The 14,344-nt window shown below is 40.4% G+C and overlaps 1 long non-coding RNA gene across 1 annotated transcript in view; it reads left to right on the forward strand.

The window, feature by feature from the left end:
• The first annotated feature begins 3,634 nt into the window (after window positions 1–3,634).
• The window catches only part of LOC309356570, a 70,526-nt gene continuing 59,816 nt past the window's right edge, over window positions 3,635–14,344 (forward strand). Inside the window, exons 1-2 of the long non-coding RNA XR_014162849.1 lie at window positions 3,635–3,962; window positions 9,920–9,993. This is a non-coding gene — a long non-coding RNA (uncharacterized lncRNA). The remainder of the gene's footprint in view (window positions 3,963–9,919; window positions 9,994–14,344) is intronic.

Genomic DNA, 14,344 nt, shown 5'->3' on the forward strand with positions numbered 1-14,344 from the left:
ACCAGTTTTCCTAAAATAACAATCACATTAAGAGATACAACAATGCAGATATCTTTTAAAAAATACTTAATTATGCTGTGGAAATATAGCAGAGCATGGGGCATTGCTCTTTTATATGTATTATATGTATAAGTATAATATATGTAATTTTGCATGGTTAGATTTTTTTAAACCCCACAGCCAACAATGTACAAGTGGCTCCACATAAGTGGGTCCTTGAATAGTGATGATGATGATATTATTGTTGTTGTTGTTGTTGTTGTTGTTATCCCCAAGTATTGGCCATGCTGGCTGGGGCGGATGGAAGTTGGAGTCTAAGAACATCTGCAGGGCACCGGGTTGGGGAATGCTGCTTTGAATGATATCACAAGTCATTATGGGACTTGGATGCCATCACTGAAAGAAAAGAAGCTTGTGTTGTTATAAATTTAACAGGAAGTTTCCCTAAAGAAGAGTATACCAGAGACTCCTGTTCCAAGTATAGTAAGAAAATGGTAGGAGGATATATTGGAAAACAGTTGCTAGTTCCATTAATTCATTTATGTTGCTTGGCCTAGTTTACTTTTCAGTTTACTTTTCCTTAGGACTATTCTTTTAAAAATGCAGTACTTGTATCCTGGAAAGGTAGCAAACTAATATTGGACTTCCAGTTGGTAGAGCTAAAACCATATACCTTATACTCTTTCCTGCAATGTAAAGGTGGGGCAAAATTATTGTCACCTGAACTAGTGGTGTTTGCAGTTCCATGTTCTGAAGTATGATGAAAGAGCCATCTAGAGATCTGCTCCTAGGCTCATAAAAGAAATCCAGCTTCATGGAGCTTGGCTCCTTCAGTCTTAAAAGAAATCCCAATCACAAGTATTAGCTCCATTTCTCAGAAAATGGGCCAGGTGGCTGGGATTTCTAGGAGTCCTGGGGGATTGTAAGTCATCTGTAGCAACTAGGGAAAAGCATTGAGTCAGTGATCCATTTGGGATAAGAGAGTTCCCCCAGCCTGATAAGATGTGTCCCTCTTATTTGGTATAGAGCGGCAAGCAGTGGCTAACATGTAGTGCTTGTTAGTCATATGCTCATTTTAGAAATTACTACTATTTCTGAAGTGCTGTACAGGGAAAATAGCAGCAGATTGCTTAGCAATTTCTAAAAGAAAATCATGCAGTTAAAAATGAAACCTGAAAAGCAAAACGTATTATCTATTTAGTAAGTATTCCTGATTGTGCCTGTAGATGAAAAACCATTCAACTACAGTAACCAGCTGGCAAAACTCTGTATTTAATACTCTATAAAAAGTATCAAATGTCTCACAGACTGGATCTTCCACTAAGTAAATAAATGAATTTATATTTTCTCCCCATCTGCTTTATTTAACCCAAATGGCCATAACGTTTCAGTTGACCAGTCAGTCCAGCACTGCTCAGAAGAGCACTTTGAATTTCTTTCTTATTGAAATCAATGCAGTCTTTAATAGTGAACGCTATCTCTGAAAAATTTTGATATTGGATTGTATCCAAAGTTAGCCATTCTCAGAGTGGACCCGTTCAAATTAATGGACATGGCTAATTTAGGTCTATTAATCTCAGTGGGACTGCTTTAACTTAGTTGGATATAGCCATTGACACCCTCGTTTGACATTTTCACGCAAAGTGTTAGTGAGAGGAGCATGTAATAACCACCATTAAAAAAAATCCATTGAAAATATACATCTCTGTTTGAACAATGTAGGATAGCAGTAATGTAGAAAGGCAGTAATTCTTCCAAATATTGGAGACCACAGGAAGGGAGAGTGCCGTTGTGCTCAGATCATGCATATAAATGGCCTCGGTCCAGTATACCGGAAGGAGCATCTCCACCCCCATCGTTCTGCCCGGACACTGAGGTCCAGTGCTGAGGGCCTTCTGGCAGTTCCCTTGCTGCGAGAAGCCAAGTTACAGGGAACCAGGCAGAGGGCCTTCTGGGTAGTGGCACCCGCCCTGTGGAACACCCTCCCAAATGTCAAAGAGAAAAACAACTACCAGACTTTTAGAAGACATCTGAAGGCAGCCCTGTTTAGGGAAGCTTTTAATGTTTAATAGGTTATTGTATTTTAGTGTTCTGTTGGAAGCCACCCAGAGTGGCTGGGGAAACCCAGCCAGATGGGCAGGGTATAAATAAAAAATTATTATTATTATTATTATTATTATTATTATTATTATTATTATTATTATTATGCATCTAGTTGCCCACCCTGAGAACAGGATGCTGGACTAGATGGGCCATTGGCCTGATCCAGCTGGCTCATCTTAAGTTAAGTAACTTTCAACGACACGGTCCATTAAGAAATGGTTGGGGTGTCAAGATTTTCACTCTCCCCCTTATTGCAGAGTGTGTGTGTGACTACAAGATCACATGCTCTGTGTGTTGGCATTCCATTCTTTGGAAGCGTGGGAATGGAAGGAACTGTGCACCACTTCCGTCTTCTTTGTCCTTTGTTCTGTTCTGTTGTTCTGTCACGGAGGAGAAGAGACACGCCATAATGGCTCTGTTCTTTATTTCGATCCTGTAAATAAATCACCACACCCAGATAGTACATATCCTCAGTCTCACCTTCTACTAAGCTCTGCTGCTTGCTTGAATGTCTGGAAGAGTGAATGCTGTGTTATGCTTTCTGGATCGGTGCCGGGAGAAGGCCGTCTCCCACTGAGAAGCACCAACATGGATGGGTGGGTGGGAATATTGGAATTTGCCTCAGTGGACAAGCTGATATGCTACCTCAGAATGCAAAGCAAAGACAAGATACTTTTTTTGTAAGATAGATAGTTTATTAATTATAGTTGCAGAAAAAGGCTTGTACCAAACACAGGATATGGATTTGCAATTCTTTAAAAAAAAAAAAACTACTTAAGATGTAAATGTGGCTAATAAGATAAGATACTTCTAGGAATACCCTTATGTTTTCACATGTGAAGTATAAATTATCATTAGAATATGTTGAATTGTTACCTTGGGTTAAATACTTAATTTGTTCTGGAGATTGGTACTTAACCTGAAACTGTTCTTAACCTGAAGCACACTTTAGTTAATGGGACCTCCTGCTGCGCCGCCGGAGCACGATTTCTGTCCTCATCCTGAAGCAAAGTTCTTAACCTGAAGCACTATTTCTGGGTTAGCGGAGTCTGTAATCTGAAGCGTATGTAACCTGAAGCGTATGTAACCCGAGGTACCACTGTATTATGAGATTTTATGCTCAAACGTACAACCAACATTTCAATCTAATGCTTGTAGGTCAAAACTGTGTGGCTGTTCCACCTGATTTATTCATTTATTTTAGCAATTGACCATACAGTTTTTACCTAGGCACATTGGTAAAATGTACATGTGTAGGCCATATCAAGACACACTTCTTTGAAGTCTCTCAGCCCCACTTACCTCACAGAGTGTTTGTTGTGGGGGAGGAGGGGAAAGGAGAATATTAGCCGCTTTGAGACTCCTTCGGGTAGTGATAAATCTGGATATCAAATCCAAACAACAACAACAACAACAACAACAACAACAACTCTTCTTCTTCTTCTTCTTCTTCTTCTTCTTCTTCTTCTTCTTCTTCTTCTTCTTCTTCTTCTTCTTCTTCTGCAGCCTAAGCTGAACAGGATCCAGTAGGTTCTCTCTGCGATCTTGGTGTTATCAGCGCCATGCTCTAACCAACTGAGCTGTCCAGCTGTTCCCAGTGTTGCGTGACATGGTGAAGCCTTTGAACCATGCTAACTAAGGATGTTTCTACATATGCCTGGGAAGATGCAGAAGCTGCCTCAGACCAGTAATCTAGACTCTAGAACATGGCAGAAGGTTTAGAATGGAAAATATTGGAAAGCCCCCAAACTTTCTGCAGAGCAGCACTGCTGGTATTGCCCAACAATAGTTAATGTCCTTGGCTGTGTATAACAGAGGCAACCTGAAGGCTATTGAACACATGCTATGGGAACCTACAGGTATGTGTTTTAAAATAAATTTGTGTACATTGCTTCGTTTTAAACAGCTGTGTATTTCCAGATAAAAGCCACACACACCCATCCAGTCAAGCCTGCATACTTTTCATTATCTGCCTAAAACACTAACAAAATAATGTATCTTCTCCTCAGGACTTATATTGATTCATCCTGCTGTGAATACAAATTATGGGGCTTGACAATAAGATAATAAAACCGAGAGAGAGAGAGAGAGAGAGAGAGAGAGAGAGAGAAGGAGGAGGAGGAGGAGGAAAGTAGCATATATATATATATATATATATATATATATATATATATATATATATTTTCTTTGTTTGCAAATGTGGAGCATTAATTGCATTCCTGTGCGGCAATCTGGACTGAGCTTCTGCTAGGCAAATTAGATATAAACTGAAGGTGAGGGCAAAAGGGTCACCACAGCAAGGGAGCATCGAGTGACAGGCACAGGGACCTCCGATGCATGGCTTGCAGAGCAGATGTTCACAAGGATGCAGTGATTATTGAACTGGTAATAAAAAAGCATCAGCTTACAGGCAGCCACGATGGATGCTGGTAATTATAAAGCATCCCCTGGGAGGAAAATGACACAAGTCAGCCGCATCTCTGCAATCACAGGGGCATAATTAAAGCTCCAGTAACAGTTGTTAATAGGGTGCAAATAAAACAGGGGAAAAATTTGAACGCAGTCTTTTTTTAGACAGACGGCAAAGGGCAATGTAATTACAGGGACTGCACATTTTATAATTTTACTATAGGTAGTAAAACAAAGAGTTTTAATATATATTATGGATACGGCGATAGCAACACGTACAAACACACACATGCACAGTGTATAAACAATGCCAAAAGCATTTTGCTCTATGTCGTTTGGATGTAGAGAACAGATTTTTAAACAGAATGTTTATGTTTTTAATTCTTAGAATGAACTAAACAAAAACATAAAGAAAATAGAACATTCATAAATATTTGGCCATTGTATCTTCCAAGGAAGATCCATAAAGGTGCAATGTGCCAAGAGACATGAGCGCTGGCCATATAAATGAGCAGCCTTTGCTTAGGCCTTATTTAAATACGATGCAGAGAAAGCAGGAAGACTATACCCATTGCACAAGCCCCATTTAATCAATTGCTTTGCATGTGGGTACACTGCTGTCATAGCCAGGGTGGGCTGTGGCAACAGAATTATTGATAGCATGGGATGTTGTGTATGATATCATTTTTAATGTCAATAAATACTTCATTTTCTAACCTCAAGTAAGGAAATCAGCCCTGAGTGCTCACTGGAAGGACAGATCCTGAAGCTGAGACTCTAATACTTTGGCCACCTCATGAGAAGAGAAGACTCCCTGGAAAAGACCCTGATGCTGGGAAAGATGGAGGGCACAAGGAGAAGGGGATGACGGAGGACGAGATGGCTGGACGGTGTTCTTGAAGCTGCCAGCATGAGTCTGACCAAACTGTGGGAGGCAGTGGAAGACAGGGGTGCCTGGCGTACTCTGGTCCATAGGGTCACAAAGAGTCGGACACGACTAAACGACTGAACAACAACAACAAGAAGAAGTTAGAAAAGGTGGTGGTTCTTCCTTCATTAGAAGTTTTTAGTGGCCACCTTTCCGTGATGCTGTAGTAGTGGGCTTCCTGCATCAACAGGGGCTGGATTAGATCATAGAATAATAGAATTGTAGAGTTGGAAGGTACCCTGAGTGTCATCTAGTCCAACCCCTTGCAGTGAAGGAATTTTAACTAAAGCATCCATAACAGATGGCCATCCAAGCTCCGCTTAAAAACCTCCAAGGAAGGAGAGTCCACCACTTCTCATGGAAGTCTGTTCCACTGTCAAACAGCTCTTACCATCGGAAGGTTCTTCCTGATGTTTTGTCGGAATCCCCCCCTTTTGTAACTTGAATCCATTGGTTAGTGTCCTGCCCTACAGATCAGGAGAAAACTTGCGGGCTCCATCTTTCTTGTGACAGCCCTTTAGGTATTTGAAGATGGCTATCATATCTCCTATCTGTCTCATCTTTTGCAGGCGAAACATACCCAACACCCTCAGTAATTCCTCATAAAGCTTTCTTTCTAGACCCTTGATCAATTGGTTGGCCTCCTCTGTACACATTCATTGTCAATATACTTCTTAAATTGTGGCACCCCAAACTGGACACAATACTCCAGGTGTGGTCTGACCAAAGCAGAACAGAGTGGGTCTATTAATTCTATACTTTTGTTGATGCAATTTAGAATAACATTAGCTTTTTTTTGGCTGCTTGATCACACTATTGACCCATGTTAAGCTTGTGGTCCACTAAGATCCCTAGATCCTTTTCATATGTACTACTAAGCAAGCCAGGTGTCCCCCATCTTATATTTGTGCAACTGGTTCTTCCTACCTAAGTACATAACTTTACATTTGTCTCTTTTTTAAAAAAATAAATAAATTATACAATTTTATCCAAATTTTTAATAAATTAAATCTTTATGGACTTCCTTCAGCTGTTCTGGTAATCATCCATAGTTATTCTTCAGTACGCATTCCCTTCATTATATTGCCATTTGTCTTCCCTCCCTCTTCTATTTCTTTTTGACAATACATCTTAATTTTTACAGTGCTTCTTGAAACCCCACAAGCGTTGTTTGCACATCACACACATTTTTCAGATACTCTACAAACTTTTCCCAGTCTTTGGTAAATTTTTGGTTTCTTACATATCTAATTTTCCCAGTTAGTTTGTCCAATTCCGCATAGTCTGTCAGTTTCATTCTCCATTCTTGTATCATTGGTATTTCCTCTTGTTTCCATTTCTGGGCCAATAAAATTCTTGCTGCTGTAACTGCTTACAATCCTTTCTTCTTATTTCTTATTTCTTTTCCTGTAATCCATAAAAAAAGCTTCTGGTTTCTTTACAAAGGTATGAACTTTACATTTGTCTCTATTGAAATTCATTTTGTTAGTTTTGGCCCAGTTCTCCAATCTGTTAAGGCCATTTTGAATCCTGATTCTGTCCTCTGTGGCATTAGCTACCCTTCCCAGTTTGGTGTAACCAGAAGATTTGAGGATCATCCCCTCAATTCCTTCATCCAAGTCATTTATAAAGATGTTGAACTACACTGGCCCTAGGACAGAACCCTGCAGCACCCCACTTGTCACTTTTTCCTTTCCTATCTTGGGCTGCAGCTCCCTCCTTACATTGTTTATTATGTTATCATCAGGTTGGGCACTGCTTTCCTTTTTGGTGAAGAAAGGGGCAAAGTAGGTGTTGACCAGTTCTGTTTTCTCTCTGTCACCCTATAGGATTTCTCCATCATCTCCACGCAGAGGACCTAGCACTTGCTTGTTCTTACTCTTGCTTCAAACATAGTTGAAGAAAACTTTTCAGGTATTTTAAACCTCTCTTGCAAACCTGAGTTCCGTCTGAGCTTTAGCTTGTCTGACCTTGCTGCAACTGTTAGATAATGACTGTGGTGTCTTTAGGATATATGGTTTTATTAACACATATCTGCAACCTGAGTATATGATGGATGGTGTCACAGAATTAACACCCCGAAGATCTTGCTTCCTCATTCAGTTCCTATGGGGTCCCTGGTCCAACTCAGAGCAGGATATGTCTCTCCCCAGCTTCTTCCAGCCTGCTCTTACACACAACTCTCCATCCCAGCCTCCCTTTAGTCTTTTGTTCTCCATCACTTAGTTGTAGCTATTACAACCTTGCTCATTATTTTAGGAGCTGATGAGGCACTGACTGGATATTGTTTCTGTATGGTCCTTGAAGGGGATGAGTCTACAACCTTTAGCTCCTGATGCAGGGAGTCAGAGTTCTGAATATGCAGATTCAACCTAAAACTTACTTTCCTTTGATTGACATTTTCTCCCGGATACCATCTGTTTTTGTGAAGGGGATGGTGATTAAGACCTTGGGAAGGTCCCACAGTATGGAATTCACTTCTCCTTGACACTCGGCTGATTAAAGCAATTGTCTCACATATGTTTTGAGTGTGTCCTGCTACTTTCAGAGCAGAGTGACTACTAAATTGGTCTGGACATTGCCAAAGCATGTCATTTTGCCCATTTCCCATTAGCATTGGTTGCTATTCAAGATCAACATAGGAGTGAAGACAATGATAGTAGACAAAGACAGAAGCTCACCCGTGACAGTTTCATAATCACTATCCAGCATTTCTTTCCATTTGTTACATGCAAAGTCAAGCAGTCTTGAAAGCTGTGAGATCTCCAATAAGGAAAATGGAATTTATAGCAGTTAAGTTTCTCATCACTGAACAACTCACATGAAAATATCCATTGCAGGCAGAAGAAAACACCCATAACCTCTTCACCCCACACCCAGAGTCAAAGGTGTTGTTCATGCTAGCGTTCTCCTTCCTGAAGACGAATAAAGAGATAGCTGAATTTTCTCAGTGACATCTAATTTTATCATCCGGTTGATTTCAGCATCTCCTTGGTTCCCTAGTGCTAATGGGGCTTAAATGGCACATATATTTTTGGCAGCACATTTGGATCTATATAACATGATGTATTATATCCATAATGTATCCAAGCTCATTAAACACCTCATCAAATTCTTTAAGAATATCTTCTCCATTCTATTCAGGAGACATGTTATATATTCATTTGACCATTTCCAGCCTGCCCTTCAACCTAAGCAAACATGAAACTTCCTTTCCCAATATTTCACATACCACTGAGTGATATCGGTTCTTATATAAATATGCTATTAGAATTTTGCTAGTGGTCTCATTCGGAACCTCCTGCACGAAATAAGTTTAGTTTTATAAGTGAGGCACATAGGAGTAACTAATCTTCATTACAGTCTGCTTTCGTTCAATTTTGAAATTCACATTTCCTCTGTATCTGGTTTCACATGCTAATTCCAAGTTCCAAACTTCATTCTGCATATTTGTTGAAACCTAATAAAAATAATATCTCTGCCTCATCATCACCACAATCATCTTCAGTGGACTGTGTTTGATTTTTCTTTTTTGTGCTTTTGCAGAAGTAAATTGTGAAATGGTTGCTTTATAAAGGAAATCACTTTATAACTTGTACTGGGTATCCTATTTGCAACATGTACAATTCTTTTGCATTCATCCACTTGCCTTCTCCTTAGTGAAGTCAGGTAAATTTTCAGAAGGACCTCTCCTGATCAGATTATCAACTGCACAAGAATTCTGATATGTCACTTTCTAATTTCATGAGTACCAGTCTCAGCTGGCACTATTTTTTTTTTTTTTTGAGACAAATATAAAACTAAATGTATTCAGTTTTATCAACTGTTTTGGATGGTAAATCTAGTAAATTGAGTGGTAAATCTGTATTGCTTCTGGACTTGTAAAAAGGGATGCAGATGGGATATTTAATCATCACCAGTATGAAGGGGCAGGATAGCAGTGACCCTTGATACTTGTATAGCCCTGATCCAGCTAAAATCTGGTTTGACTAAACACAATGGAAAAGCATGGGACTAGAGTTATTTGCAATGAATTTATTTCATTGGTCTCAATGGGACATAGTCAGCACTTTGTATATCCAAAGCATCATCATCACCAGCCTTCAGCTGGCTTGCCTTCAGGTCAGAAGCTTCTAAAGTATTATTTTATTCATCACATCTCCAAAACTCTGCTTTTGTGTGGCTTCACCAAAAAATGGGAATCCCTTGAACAGATAAGAGTCACTAAAGTATAATCACATGACAACATGTGGTTACTTACCAATCTTTCTGGGTGGGGAGAGATGCTCAGTCCCCTCAGGACTATAACATGGATTTTGACTTAACTTTCTGTGATAGCCATACTCAAATAATAGATGCAGCATTCTCATAAAGATTTTGGTTGATGCCGACTTTCAGAATGCAAGATTTGTAGCAGCATAAGAAGAGCTCTTAACTGCATCTTTCTTCGTATTTATTACTTCTGTATTTTAATTTCAGGTTTAAATTAATAACTGATTTGCCTCATGGAAGTCCGGTGGACTGAGGGAATTACATTTCCGGTCTCTTCACAGGTAGCCTACCTAATTAAAATATGACTCAAGGTATTACAAGTTAGCTTCCTTTGAATTAAAATATTCTGTTTCTTTCCTTTGTTTGAAAAAGTATCCCCCCCCCCTCCCCGCTCCTACTGTAGGAGGATGCATGCGTTACCATAGACTCACATTTCATATGGGACTAATTGCCACTGGCTTAGGGCTGCTTGTCAAAATGCTCCCTCTGTATTCTCTCTCGTCTAAAGGCCAAATCATTGTGGGGGGACATGAGGTTAAGGCCTTCGCTGTATCATTGTTTAACCAAATGCTTGTTCTCAGTGGAAGTCCTTCATAATCCCTGCTTCTTACCAGCATTTTATGTGGCACGTCTGATGTTAACAGCATCATATTACCTCCAATTTGCTTTGTTTGATATCCTCGTTGCGAACAGCAATCTCTTCTTAGAGCCTAATTTCGATATACTAACCCACAGCAGGGAAGGCTAATGGCACTAGGTGACTTTAGTAGCTGTACTTTATTCCCCCCCTTCCCCTCTACGCTGCAACCAGTTCTCCTGCCAGGTTGGAACGGCTTTCCCCCAAATGCATAATGGTCACCACCCACTGAGATCTAAGTCAGCCCTCGCTTCCTTGGATCCTGGCCAGATTCACACTGCTGAGAGTGGCACTTTGCTTCTTCCTCTGATGTGGAAAAGGGACTTTTAACAGTCAGCAAATCTCCCTAAATTGACTCTCTTACAGTGGGATGCGAGTAGGAAACGTCCCTTAGAAGAAGAAATTGTTCGTATCTCTGTGTAAACGATATGTCAAAGCTGAGATCTAAAGGGAAATTTTCATAACCAGATTAATAATTCTTTGTAGTTTAATGGGCAGCTAAATTCCCAGTGTTCCACTGAGGCAGTTCTGTAAATAGTGGCTCCTCTGCCCCATCCTGTTCAAATAATATTTCAAAACTTATAATCTGGTGATGCACTGCACCTTGTCAGGAACTGTTCATAACCCCCCTGAAAGAGAAACAAATAGGCTGAAAAGGCATTGGGGTGGCTCAGGGGCACATGGGGGAGGGGGGCAGAGGGGAATCCCTATTGCCCTAGTTGGACTCAATGCACTGGCTCCAGCATTTGTTTAGTTGAACTTGGCACACTATTATTTTTATACTGCTCTTACCACATACATTTTATACCACTTAGTACCACCTACAGCAGTGGGATGGAGTTGGAATGGTGAGAACAAGGAATGAAAAGTGGGACTCGCAGCAAAACATTGCACTATGGATCATTGGGGGGCGGGGGGGGGGTGTTAGCCAGTCAGCCATGCCCTCTTCCAGGGCACACCATTTAATTCCATTCTCCCCCCAGTTGAGAATATTACCCTCCCTAGTTCCATCAGTGAGCCAGTATTGCATGGCCACTGAACATGTTTACTCTCTGTCATTGGACACTTTTGGGGGAGAGGGTCCCCTTTTAGGTTTTTCATGTGCTTTCCTCCAAGTTGCTGATACCTCCTCCTCCTTAGGCATGAGTGGTGACATTTGGTTACACAAGGGTAAACTTGGAAAATGACTTTGCTTATATATACTATATAGGATTTACTGTAACCAAATGGGGCTCTTCCGTCCCCTGTCTACCAGTGAGCCCCACATTCAGATTACAGTGGTACCTCGGGTTACAGACGCTTCAGGTTACAGACTCCACTAACCCAGAAATATTACCTCGGGTTAAGAACTTTGCTTCAGGATGAGAACAGAAATCGTGTGGCAGCGGCGCAGCAGCAGCAGGAGGCCCCATTAGCTAAAGTGGTGCTTCAGGTTAAGAACAGTTTCAGGTTAAGAACGGACCTCCGGAACGAATTAAGTTCATAACCAGAGGTACCACTGTACTCTTTCTGTGCAGCAGAAGCCAGCCTATAGTGGTTCTATGCAAGCACTCTAGAAAGGTTTCTGTGGCATAGAAAGTGTGTGTGTATTAGAATAGGAATGTGGTGTCCTTCTCTGACTTCATCTCTGCTAATACATCGCAAACAATAATAAAACCTGAAAGCTTCATTATCACCTCATTCACTGGCAAAAACAAGTGGTCCATCTATTACCTAGGTGCTCCAGCAGATGGAGGGGGGGAAAGGCGACACCTGTACTGAGTTGGGAATGCTCCTTTTACCACCATGTTGACAATGCTGCTCTTTGAGGATGGTTGGCTTCCAGAAGTTATCAGGGAAAATGGAAGCACCTAAGTCAGGCTTCCTCAACCTTGGCCCTCCAGATGTTTTGAGACTGCAATTCCCAGCATCCCTGACCACTGGTCCTGCTAGCTAGGGATCATGGGAGTTGTAGGCCAAAAACATCTGGAGGGCCAATGTTGAGGAAGCCTGACCTAAGTAAAGCCTAAGGAATTTGGGGGACTGGGGAGACTGAAGGGAGCAATAATTGTCAGTGCTAATGTGGGGCACAAATTTGCATGGTGACCACATTTTAGGTCCCCCCCATCTTCTGAGTCTCCATATGTCTGTTTATAAAATAGTCCTGTCAATTTAAAGAAACACAATAAACGCTTCCTCAGATTTGTGAGACTTTTCAGAGGGTCCCTGATTATGGCACAAATGGCAAAGCAATTATGAGGTGAATAAGCATTGTCCACCATTAATGACTTCAGAACACAAACCTTTTTATTTGCGTTCCCAGTTACGGAAGGGAGGCTTATGAAGCAAAATCACATTTTAACGAAGGAAAATAATGCATGGCCTCATTTTTTAAATTTATTTTTTATTTTTAGGGATTTAATCCCCTGGACATTGCTCCCTTGTGGCTCACAAAAATATGACAAGAAAGCTAAAAATTTCATTTGCAAAAGGAAGTACCTCAGGCAGACCTTGGAATTATACCTTTTAGAGCCTTCTGGAAACAAGTATCTTTTGTGGGGTCTTGAGTATTCTGTGGCAGTACTTTACCAGGCATTCTCTAAATGATTTTAATGTTGTTTTTACTCAGCTTTTACTGTCAGAAAGCAGCTTTCATCACTAGGCCGGGGCCCTCCGTTCAGCATTTTTAGAGCAGTCAGGGGTGAGGGTATGGAATTCCCTTGCTGTTCTTAATAAATTGCAAGTTGGCTGTTCAGGACTGTCCGTTGTTCCCTTTGCAGCAACAGATCATGGACTGATAGTAAATCAGAACCAGTATGTTTTCTTAATTTTACATTTGGGCTAAGTTAATCTATTTAATAGGAAAAACATCTGGCCTAGCTGTGCTTTTATTCTGTTCTTTACAGCAGGAACCTCACCACCATGGGACTAGTGGAGTCAGACAAGGTCAACATTTCGTAGTATACCTGCATTCAGTTAATAGTGAATATATGTGAGCAGTGCAGAGCTTACACACACACACACACACACACAGAGAGAGAGAGAGAGAGAGAGAGAGAGAGAGAGAGAGAGAGAGAGAGAGAGAGATTGAGATTTTATGGGCACCACATTAGTGATAAAAGGCTGCTCTCATAATCAGCTGCAGTAAATTCAGGCTTGGTAGAGAATCGGAAATCTGGGGGCATAAATTTGCCGATAGTTGATATAATATAAATAAGGTCATTGATAAAAGAATATAGGTGTTCAAGTACTGTAAATCATCTTAAATTTAAAATATTCAAATATCTGTGTCCAAGCTTGTACTCATACATCATACATAGTAAAACATGCATTGTGTGGAATTTTTCTCTTCTATCAGATTTAATATCCCGAAAACACCGCAGGAGATGTAAAAAATGTGTAAAGTGCTTTGTTCAATTTAGGATCCTTAAAACAGAGAAATATATCATTTATTGGACCAGTTATAGTGGTTTAAAGTGTTCTGAAAGCCTCTGAACTACACAAATCTCCAAAGGTATATATAAGCAAGTTTATACAGTATAAAGAAAATTCAGTAATGAAGATGATTTTTGTTATTTTTTCTGGAGTTTTTGTTTTTTAGCTGTTCAGCATTTCTCATCACTTGTGGGTCAAACAAACTAATTATAACCTCATACAGAAATATCACTGGAACAGAGCCATTGACAAAACTAGGTCTGTCCTACATTACTGTGTTTTGCCACCTTTTTTTTTACACAGAAAGCTTCAGAGAAAACACATTTTTCTTGGCCATCTTTCTGATATTGTGGTGATGTCCATATTCACAAGTTAGGTTTGCCAGGCAAACGCATGCAGGAAGCTGCTTGAGTCAGTTTGCATGAAGTTGTTAGAAGTACATCTGACTTTGTAGAAACCTGGGAATAAAAGATAATGTCTTTTGAGCATGTGCAGAGTAAAATCATTCATCCTGTGTTGAATGAATGCCCAGAACGTAAACCCTGTGCTAGTGGAGGGACGCCTGTATATCCCAACCAGAC

This window comes from Podarcis melisellensis, assembly GCF_964234715.1.
Source record: "Podarcis melisellensis genome assembly, chromosome: 1".
NCBI lineage: Eukaryota > Metazoa > Chordata > Lepidosauria > Squamata > Lacertidae > Podarcis > Podarcis melisellensis.